General features: G+C 40.6%; 1 protein-coding gene across 3 annotated transcripts in view; it reads left to right on the top strand.

Moving 5' to 3' along the window:
* The first annotated feature begins 10,302 nt into the window (after positions 1 to 10,302).
* zcchc7 (zinc finger, CCHC domain containing 7) overlaps positions 10,303 to 11,009 on the top strand; it is a 29,247-nt gene continuing 28,540 nt past the window's right edge. For 2 of the 3 annotated variants that reach the window (XM_084687116.1, XM_084687114.1), the window contains exon 1: positions 10,303 to 10,423. The gene's annotated coding sequence lies outside the window, so the exon portion shown is untranslated. Of the gene's footprint in view, positions 10,424 to 10,560; positions 10,584 to 11,009 lie in introns of all 3 variants that reach the window. The other variant, XM_084687115.1, reaches the window with a different exon arrangement.

Raw genomic sequence — 11,009 nt, 5'->3', positions numbered from 1 at the left:
ACTGGCCAGCATCATATTCAACACACCAAAATGAGAGAGATTCAATACTTACTCGTCCCACGTGAGTTAGGAGGGCATAACTCGGCTTCACCTCTGAAATATTAACTACACAAATAGCCTACAGCGTCAACCAAATTAAATAGTGTTATTTTTCCCTCTTCCTCTTCTCGACGTTTAATCATTTTGTCTGTGATGTGAATCCGTCAGACTGCACAGGCTTTTCCTTCAACACGTTTTAGGTTTAATGCATAAAATAATCTCCCTACAATCGAATATGCCATCTTGACACCGATGAAAATTCAACTAGGCTTGTAAAACTGTTTTTGTAAACTGGTACAATCAACAGACGATATGTTACTAAGACATACAATGCATCAGACCAACAAAAACTGTTATTTATGTTAACAGTTTTTAAACAAGGCTAGGTTATTACAAACTGAAACGGACGAAGATTGTACAAAAAGGTTTGGCTATAGCGCTAAACACTAGGGGAGAAACATCTAAAATAATCTTCGAGTAGGCCTATATATAAACCTAAATTAAAGACTATAACATTAATTTCATTTGTTACATGTTGTCATCCTGTATACAAAAAAACACTGGATTTATTATTTTGACAGGGTTTACTGATGTAGATGACAATAGCCTAGTTCACAATTTTTTGTTGTCACCAAACATGATCTGAGAATATTCAATATTCTGCTTAAAACACGCAAAAGTATCTAACTATATGCAGGACAAGTCTACAGGCTCCAAGCTGACTGGTGTTGGGATCGGCTCTGCTCTGAAGACTGTTTCCTGCGGGGACCACGAGAGGGCGAGCACATTTGGGGTCCTTGAAAGTCCAACTCACGCACGCACACCTATAGATACGCACACAAACACTTGTCCAATACTCAGACCACATTAGTCGGCATTCGACTGAAGATGCGTCTTTCTCTGATAGATTTCAATATTTTAAAAAGCCAAAGGCTAGGAACCAACACCATGTCAGTTGTTGATAGGATAAGCCTATTTAACATATTTTAGAAACATTATATTTTTGTTGTGGGCCTTTTAACGACTGTACATAACGTAGCAAACACATCAGTAGGCTAATGACGTTAATCGGCTGCATTCTGCAACATTCAACACTTCTTTATAATCCACTGATTGTCAGAGATCAAACACTAGATTTCAAGCATTCACCCTAATCCTCATTCATATTTCAAACGTTTTATTGACATGAATTGCTTTGCAAATAAACAACTAGGCCAAAAGGAGAACATAGGGAGAAACCACAGGTAGACGAAAGTGAAAATAGAACTAACGCAACTAGAGTTTTACAGTCCAATAGGCTGGACGTAGGCTGAAATCCTCTTTTGAAATGTTTTAGTTGGATGCTATAAATTGAGATTTATATGGTTATTTGTTTGACGATATAGGCCACAGAGGAACACGAAAAAAAAAAAAAAAATAGCAAATCATGATAAACAAAGGAAAACCCATGATTAATCCTGTCATGATTTTAATTTGGCCTATATTTCAAAACATTATTAGGCTACTGTGGTTCGCATGTTCAGATTTAAGCAGCTTTGATAATAACTTAAATTACAGGGCCAAATAGTTCAGGATGAATTCGAAGTCAAAATAAATTTCTTTTTATTGGATTCTATCAATGTTCGTTTTTTTTCATCGTTGGTTTCACTGCTTTGCCAAGTTGCTTTAAAGATATAGCCTTCCTTCTGCCAGAAAAAATACCGTCCTTATCCCGCTCTTGCCGATTAGCAAATTAAATGCATAAGCAATTAAAAACGCCAAACACAATCAATCATGTATACAAATTGTTGTTGCTTTAGGCTTGGAAATTTGGAGAAAACTTCCATCAGGGCGCGCGACGAGTTTAATCCGGGGTTCTAACCCATTACCATATTTCATTACCTCTGCAATGTTTCCCGCGTGTCGGAAAGGGTGGTGGTGGTGGGGGGGGGGGAGTGCATAAAAAGCATTTTCTCAGAATTTGGTTGAGACGTGATAATCATTTGGAGGCAAATTTGGAGGCAACGTTGTTGTTTGGGTCTTGCCTCCCTTTACCTCTCTTATATGCAGGCTTTTGCGTGCGTGAGCCTCGAACGAAAAAGCAATGAAAAATTAATAGCGCACGACATAACTCCACGAGCTCGTTGATTACACGCCCGTTGACTGTACACATAATGAGAAAGGCCCATCTCTTCTTAAGTTGGCATTCGTTTGTGAAATAAAAAGTCATAGCTAATAAATAAAGTGAGCTATTGACTGGAGAGCGAGTCTCTGAACAGTGTAACATAAAACAAAAAGAACTGGTCAAGATTCAAACTAATTTCTTACTTTATTTTAATTGGTCGGTTTGCTAAATTCAAGCTGATCAGTAACGTCAAGCTGCGACATTTTAGGACCAAAAGGCAGGGCCAAAACACCCGACTAGGCCAAAAGGATCCACTTTGGGACTCCCCAAACGTGGGGCTATCTTACTCATGACCATACCCAACCGTCAGACATGACCCCCTTTGCCAATAGGTTATACTCTTGCTTATATCGGCAAAAGAGGTTCACAATCTGCATCCTCGACACTTCTCTCGATCTGACGATGTGTATCCGGGTCACCGCCCCCAACGGAGAGACTACCTGGGTCCCCTTCAAATCAGTGAGATGGCGTCGTAAAACGATCAGGAATGAACGTGCACGGGCAGTACACAATTATATGAAAAAGTCACTGGTCAGAAACTGGCCTGTCAAGCTGCATAATCACGCACACGCGCGCACCGACTACCAGGGGGTCCTGTCTATCAATGAACTGGAGCGGTCAGGGGAGTCCTTGCCTGACAGTGGCTTCTGTACGCAACTTGGCCTCTGAACTTGTAAATGTAACCGGAACTTGCAACCTTCAGGAGACGTAAAGCGCACCCGGAGGACGCTGGTGGTGAACGGAAGTGCCAATGACTATGGAATTATACACAAAAACAAGTCCCATTTAGATCTAGCTGTTTCTTCTCTTTTTTCTCGAGCAGTGTATTCCTTTGCATCCCGAACACGTCCGTATTTAAAAGTAGGAGGAAATCGTCTGAAGGAAAACCATGAGATAGAAACGACAACAAGGGAGGTTGTTTATTGATCTCCAGTCCAGCCCGGTCAAAAGGTTATAGCCTACCATTCAACACTCACGGAGACAAATCCTTAATTGGCTATTTCCTAGTTCTCTCTGCTGAACAGCACTCCCGAAACGCAGGGCTAGACAGGAGAAGATAGGACACGACAAGTAGTCTATAGCATCCTCCATCCAATCACATATATTGTGGAAGTTGAAATAGGCCATGTGTAGCCATTCAAATGTTTAGTTTTTAGATTTTGCTTTCTAACTTGATGGGGTACGATGTTAAATTTAGGCAGCAAGTCTGTGTTAAACAATAGTAAACCTGCAGAATGACGTAGTCTATCAACATATGAACATGGAAGGTTAACTAGCCTAAGGAACTCGGTACGCCATTGCTCATATAATCCTATTTGTCATTTTTCTACAGTATAATCCAGCCCAATCAAATACATCCAACACTTGTCAAAATGCTGGGGAAATAATTTGGATGCCCACAGGTTATAAATGACAAACGACGTTTTATCAATGGCGCCGCAGCGGGCACCGGTATGAAATGATTGGATGCCCGTTGGGTGCCATAGGAGGGTCGATGTGCTGCTCTAGTTCTGTACAAACACCCCGCTGCTTTTATGAATATACGAGCATAAAGAGAAGGGATGACCTGTTGCATAGAAACATGGAGACTGCAGCACTGACACTCAGCTATGCGTCTTTAATCCTTTAGTCAAACACATGGGTACACAACAGGGAAAGAAAAGTGAAGGACAGAAGAAAACTAACAGTCGTGATCACTGCCGCTTGTACAGTAGGCCTACAGTAGGCCTACAGGCTTCATGCCTGCACATCACATCTTTGAAACAGAATATTAGAAATATTGCATGTGGGCTAACTGTTTTTCATTCTATTGATAATTCTAATTCTAATAATTTAACAAAACAGGAGACATGGTCTTTTTCAGATGAACAGATCAGACAGTTCAGATCCTCATCTGTTCCATTGAATGAAATACATTTGTATTCGTGTGTCTGTGTGCATGTACTAAACCTACGTGCGTCTGCGTTTTCAAGCTTGAGTTAAGTGATCACAAATTAGTGACCAATTGCACAGCTGAAGCAAAAAGCTAACGGCCATAATCAAACAGTCCCCTTAGAACATTGTCCATGAACTACACACTTTATATATCCGTGGACGTATATGATATATATAGAGTATGACACATGTCCCATACGTAATATGGCTATACTGTAAAAGCTACCTGAGCTCGGTCCAGATGGGATCGATAGCGCGGCCTAGTGTGTCATGTTGAGGCCTACTGTAGACTCACATACAAACACAGGATCTACTTCCCATTCCAACATGTCCCTTTACAAATAAACAAGAATAATAAACGTTACGATAACGTCTCCTAATGATGCTAGTTCAAGACAGCAGAAAGACAGACTTTAGAAAGGTCATTGCCTAAATGCATGAAAAGGCAGTAAGACCTTCAAAACCTTGACTATATACCCACATAGGCCTACCCACATATCAAACCAACTTAAATAGCCTAAAATAACTTCCAAACATTAACACCAGGATTAGAAGAAACGAAGACAACCCCACCTCTAATAAAACAGATACCACAAAGACGGCCATGTGTTTTAATATTAAAAGAACTCCCCTCAACCGCAAATGTAATAAGAGAGCCAGCGGCCCTACCTGCTCTCCCCAGCGTGTGTGAAGGACTATCCTGCTCCATACTGCCCTGGGAGGAGCTGGCGAACGGGATGGATGGAAGAGAAAAAAAAGGAAAGAACAAAAACTTTTTTCAACCCCCCTCACCCTCACTCCCACACACACTTTTTTTTCTTCTTCTCCCTCTTTTTCTTTTCCCTACAGTACTTTTTGGAGAGTTGTAGGTTGAAATAATTCGACCCTTCCGCTCCCTATTGCGTGACTGTAAGTGTTCAGTGAGCTGCGACTAAACGCTTTAGGTGGAAAAAGGGCTTCGGGGGAAGCGTGAAATGATCACGCCGGGTAAAAGAGCCGCGCTCTCAATGTGCGCTCATGTCCGCTGTTTTTTTCTTCACGCACGCACACGCACACACACACACAAACACACACACAGACTTGACTCCCCACCCACCCCCTGCAGGGGCGCGGTCCTTGCTCGCGCATCTGTCGCAGAGTTCCACTTAACCAAACTTTTGCCCCTCTCTTCACACACGCACGTACTTTCTTTCTTTCCACCCTCTCTCTGCAATATTTTCAATCAGCTCAATCCATGCAACATCATGTGCTATTCAGAACATGGAACAGCAATGGAAACATGTAGGTTAATGGTTTGAAGCTGTTAAGATCCAAACGTCCTCCAACAAACCATACGATTCATGTGGACAGAGATATCCAACTGTATGTGTGCGAAGCGAGGAGGTTGCATAGACACTTCTCCCAAAGTTTGCATTGCGAGGGCTGCTTTCCAACTTCTTCATCCACCTGTTGCGCGCGCGGACACCCTTTACGCATGGCTGTGTTTTGAGACGCTTGAGTGCTCAGTGCCATACATTGCATCGATTTTCATATAATATGTATTCGAATGCAATTAATGCTATTGACCCCATGTATCGGTATATCTAGAGAAACTGTCCAGGACGCAATATGGCTCCAAAGTTTGCGCTATGGAGAGACCTCAGCCTCTGAATGGCGCGGGAGAGGTGAAATGGAAAACATAAGACTGGCGGGTCCCAGGGTTCACGCGCGACATCTAGACAATTGAGTGCGGAACAAAGCGCGAGACAGAGACCCCATTTTCCTCGGCTTGTAGTCTCGCGCTGTTCCCCAACGACCCTGACCTTCGCTCACGACCAGAGGTCGTTGAAAACAAAAAACACATAATAACACAAATAATGTCAGTTTTTCGTCATTCATTCAACATGGACATTGTTAAGTCATAATGGAACTAAATATATGAAGTTTTGACATGTTAGCAGTTTGCCACATCGTGGAGCTGCTTTTGAACATAAGTTGCTTCTGCATATGGAAACTATAGCTGTATAATTGAACGTGGGGACCAAATCTTGCAAAAATACATACTGATAAATATGAATGAGACATGGTTTATTTTCAGTTTTTTTGTTGTTGCTAATATTTCGAGGGATAGCCTTTAAATTGGGGCAAAACTATCGTAAATGCACCCACATTTCAGCAGCAGGGTTTGTTCAAAACATAAAAATAATCTTAAAAGTCAGATCTTCGAGAAACATCATAAATAAATTAAGCTCATTATATTTGCATATTCATGCACTTATTCGGTTATTTAGCCTATTTAATTGCATTAGTCTATTAACCTAGAGCTTTGTCTTCTATAAACAGGGTTAAAAAAGTAAATCTCTAGTAGGCCTAGGCCTATTGTAAATGGTACATTTCTAAGAAGCAAATTTTGCGTAGGCTATAGCCTAATTTATTGACACTATTGTAGGCTATTATTTGTTTGTTATTGTTGTTATTAGCAGGAGTCACGAAGGATAATGATTACTGTTGTATTCTTCTTGTCGTTGATGTATAGGCTAGTTAGTATTATGCATTTGTTCTCATCCAGTTCAATGCTGTCAATCAATTAGGCTATAGGTTAAATAAAATGGTTCTTTAAAAATCCTTCACTTACATCAGGAGCAAAAAAAATATTTAAACTCAGTTGATTACTAGAATAGGCTATAGGCCAAATGATACATTATCAAATATTTGTCTGATAAAATTTAAATGCTTTTCTTGACGTTAATGTTAAAGGATGGCCCATATCTGCAGATCTGTCTTTGAGTAAAGTTCACGTGTTTCTGTTTCCTTAAAAACCCACTTTGTAAATTCGCCATAGCTTGGTTGACAATAATAATAATTTGTTTGTTTTCTTTCTATTTATCTGCTAATTAATGTAATTAATATGAGGCGGAGTCGAAGAGAGTTGGGATATTGGTTTCGTGACCCACGCTCTGACCGAGCGGAACTGGAAAAATCGCATTAAGAGCGCGAGACACAAGAACTAAGGGACGATTGAACAATGAGTAAACAAATAAAATGAGAAGATACACTTTTGTTTGTATAAAGCCTTTTGGCTTTCACCCAAACGTCAAGTTTTGATGTAAAGCTTTTGGACTGCAGGCCTTGCAGGGATAAACAGGTGTAGGTTAAAGTTGACTGTCGGCCATGAATGGTTACAAACCTTAAGGTCATTAAGGTTACATTTTCCGTGTCGTTATCGGATATATGTGTTAAAACAATACCAACAATAGCAATCAATAATAAATAGGTTGGAAAATGTAAAACTATGTAGAAATATTAGGCACGAGACTCTTATTATGGATTAGCCTATTTTGAACCAACTATTGCCGTTTATAGCAAAGACATAAAAAAGGGAAAACTCAATTTTTTTAGTGGAAAAAACCCAAATGCACGTGTTTTTATTTTTCTATATGTATCATTTTACACACATGAAACACAAAGCACATTTGGACATGAGCTTAGACATTGTAAGTTAAATGTAGGCTAGGTGAATATGGAGCCTTTGTGTTCTCAAAGGTACTTCCATTGTTCTATAGTTTAATACCACTGTTTTGTGTTTGAGTGTAGGCTACAGTGACTTCACACATCACACAGGGGGGCATCAACACTAGTGTTAGCTGCTTCCATTCTGACTTGGTTAGCTTGAGCATTATGGTGTACCATATTGAACAGCCTCCGTTGCTGTTATCTGAAGCATATACTGGAACTGCACATTTACTAGCTGTGCATTATGGTGGCACTGTAAATGGGACTTCATTTAAGAATGAGAAAAAAAGAGCATAATGTGACCCTGTACTCTATATCTGGGAGGTAGTGTTTGACAGGAAGGTATTCTGTTTTTTAAGCCTTGTGTACACAGGACCTTGCCTTAGGCAAGAAAAGTGGGGATGGGGTGGTGGGGTCCTGGGGTACATAGGAGCGAATTGAGAAGTGTGTCACGTTATTTGTCCATGAAACGTTTTGTGACACAACATGACACAGGGCCATTTGTGTGTCAAGGTAAACATTTCAGCGTGACGATGGGACAAGGGCGAACACGACTCACGTCAATGTGGGTTTTATACCCGCGACAGGGAGAGAAGTGCTTTGGCATTATGTGAGGTGACTGGGAACTGCTGCTGTGTGTGTGTTTAGGGTCCTTTCTCTTGTTCCCAAATGTAATCCCTATAGACACTAACCTGGACTGAAAAGATGCAAGGATTTTTTCTACACACATACATCAGTTCTCAGTCACCGTTACAATGCCACGACACTCCTCTTTTCTTTCCCACTCAAGAATCTGAGACTAAATTCCGGCACACTTCGCAGCTCTCGATTTCCGATATCAGTTCATGTCCGAAATCAGTTGATATAAAATGGATCTTCCTCTCACAGGACAACTTCGTTTATTTTGTATGGTAGCAGGACACTCTGCGGGAGTATATACAATAGTATGGTAGCAGGAGACCCTAGTATGTACTTTGGTATTGTAACAGGACACCCTAGTATGTACTTTGGTATTGTAACAGGAGACCCTAGTATGAACTAGTGACACCCAGCCTACCCTAAAGTCCTAGCAGAACAATCTGCACCAGCCTGCCATTATCTAGACATTATGTTCAACTAGCCTGCCATTATCTAGGCATTACATTCAGAGCCAGAGCCATAACACTTCTGGAGAAACAGTTAGGGATGTTTAAACTCAAGATGAGGGTATCAATCTGCAAAGATGACTATCATTCATCCCACATTACCTAGAGACCTAAGGATCTCTGTTCAAAATCCCTATCAGAAGTATTCCTATCACTCAGAATAGAGCCAGGATAAATAAGTAAGCAGGCTTTGTCTGGGCTCCATTACAGTAAGTGATGACAATAATATGCTTCTTATGCTTCCCTCTTCCCAATAAGGATCTGTTGTCAGGCAGAACAGACAGCTGGGGATTGTGTGATTGGTAAAGTAATAAGGAAGTCTAGAACCCTCGTTGTTGTGGTGAGTCCATCTGCAACACACCAATGGTTTGGACTCGGGGGCGAGAGATGCGACGAGGCCAGACGTTCCCATTCAGCATCACCATGCCCTGCCCTGGCTCTTTAAAACAGTAAGAGGAATGGAGGCTTACATAGATGGGCCAGGCATCAGACTGCAGCATCACTGGAGCAGCCAGGCATATCTGACTTGCATCTAGTTTAGATAGGGAAGGAGGGAAAGAGAGAGAGCGGTCGAGAAATCGGGAGAGAGAGACACGAAGAGATAGACTTCTTTTCTTCTCCTGTAACAGTCAGATGTAGGAGAGGGTTGGGTTTTGTGTGGGATGTGAGGATTTGGGGAAGGGAATTGTGGTGTTATAGATTGTGTATAGAGTGTAACCTTTAGAAGAAGCCATCAGAGGTTTGTGATGGCCTTTTCTGGGTGTGACATGCATGGAGACACCGCCAGGATCAGATGGCATTCAACCACACCATTTTGTATCATCAGACATAGGGACCTATTTGACACTTTTTTTCACAATTATCATGATAGAAAGTCTGATGTTAGGAAACAGGCGAATCAAGAAGATGTAAATGTGTGTGCTACTATAGCTATTTATAGGGATCAACACAAATGGAGAGGAGTTGATAGATGTTACTATCATATTCTCATTTTTATCCATGGATGACAGTACTATTGGATGACAGTACTATAACATAGTGTATAAAAACCTATAAAATAGCATTTAACATAACCCTAAACATGCCCTCTAACATATTCTTGACAGGTTTTGTGCATCTTCCTTTCAATTTTTTTTTCATTGAATTTGTATTTTTCAATAAATTTTTTTTCATTATCCTCTTCATTGACGGATCAAGAGGGTTGAAAAGGAAACGTCTGGGCCTTTCTCACAAAACAACGAAATGTATGTGAGATATGCCCATGCCACAACGGTAAAATTCTCAATCAAAAACCATAGAGCACACAAAAGTTTATTTCTACATGTCATACAGTGGCCTGTCATATGATGTGATCTATGCAAACACAAAGTAAAGGTTCTCCCTATCTACATAACAGTCTAAATATAAACAATTGCTGCAATATCTTTAAAGGCATTATGCTTAAATATTGTTATTACTGTTTCGATTTTTAGAAACATTTTTACAGTATGAGTTTCATGAAGCCGGTAGCAAAATCCCAGGGAGTTATTTTGAGTACATGGTTGGCCAACGTTTTTCTCGTTGACAACCCCGGAAGAGGTCTGAGAGCAGCAAGGGGAGAGAAGAGAGAACATGCATCTGTAAATTTGCTCAATTTCGGGTAATTTTGGTGAGTCTTTGGTCCATTGACACTATTAGCATGGTTAACCTCAGTTCACCAATCATCACGGATGAAGAGCTAGGTTTAGTGTTTGGATGGCAGTTTTAATTATCAAAACTTCTTTGTTTACATGCCACCGGCTACAGAGTTGATAAACACGTGGACCCAGGTCAGAGGCAGAGCTTTTGAAGAATTGCAAGCATGATCTCCATATAACAGTGACAAACAAATGAAACTGCATTAATAAGATGTTGTTGTTCTGTGCAGTTATCGCATTTTCTTCTGCAATATTTCACGCTTCATCATTTTGATTCATGTCTGAAGTAAAACTGCCAGGCAACGTAGCTGACTAGCTAGCTAAGGTAGCTAGCCTTCTACCTGTGTACTAACACCATGACGAGGAATTTTCTCTATATAAATGTATTTAGCTAAATGCAATTGTTTTTGGTTTGTGGCTGAGCGCTGTTCAATATGTGAGAAATCGTATGTAGTGATCTTACACCAATCAGAAAGTACTTGCCAGCGTAATGTTAGTGATGCTAAAACTTGTGGCTGTACCTATGTGCATGTATGACCTTACGGTTTGCAGAGTTTG

The sequence above is a fragment of the Hypomesus nipponensis genome, chromosome 22 (assembly GCF_054491055.1).
Source record: "Hypomesus nipponensis isolate SF chromosome 22, ASM5449105v1, whole genome shotgun sequence".
Classification (NCBI taxonomy): Eukaryota; Metazoa; Chordata; class Actinopteri; order Osmeriformes; family Osmeridae; genus Hypomesus; species Hypomesus nipponensis.
The sequence above is the reverse complement of the archived record's forward strand: the minus strand, read 5'-3'. Positions and strand labels throughout refer to the sequence as shown.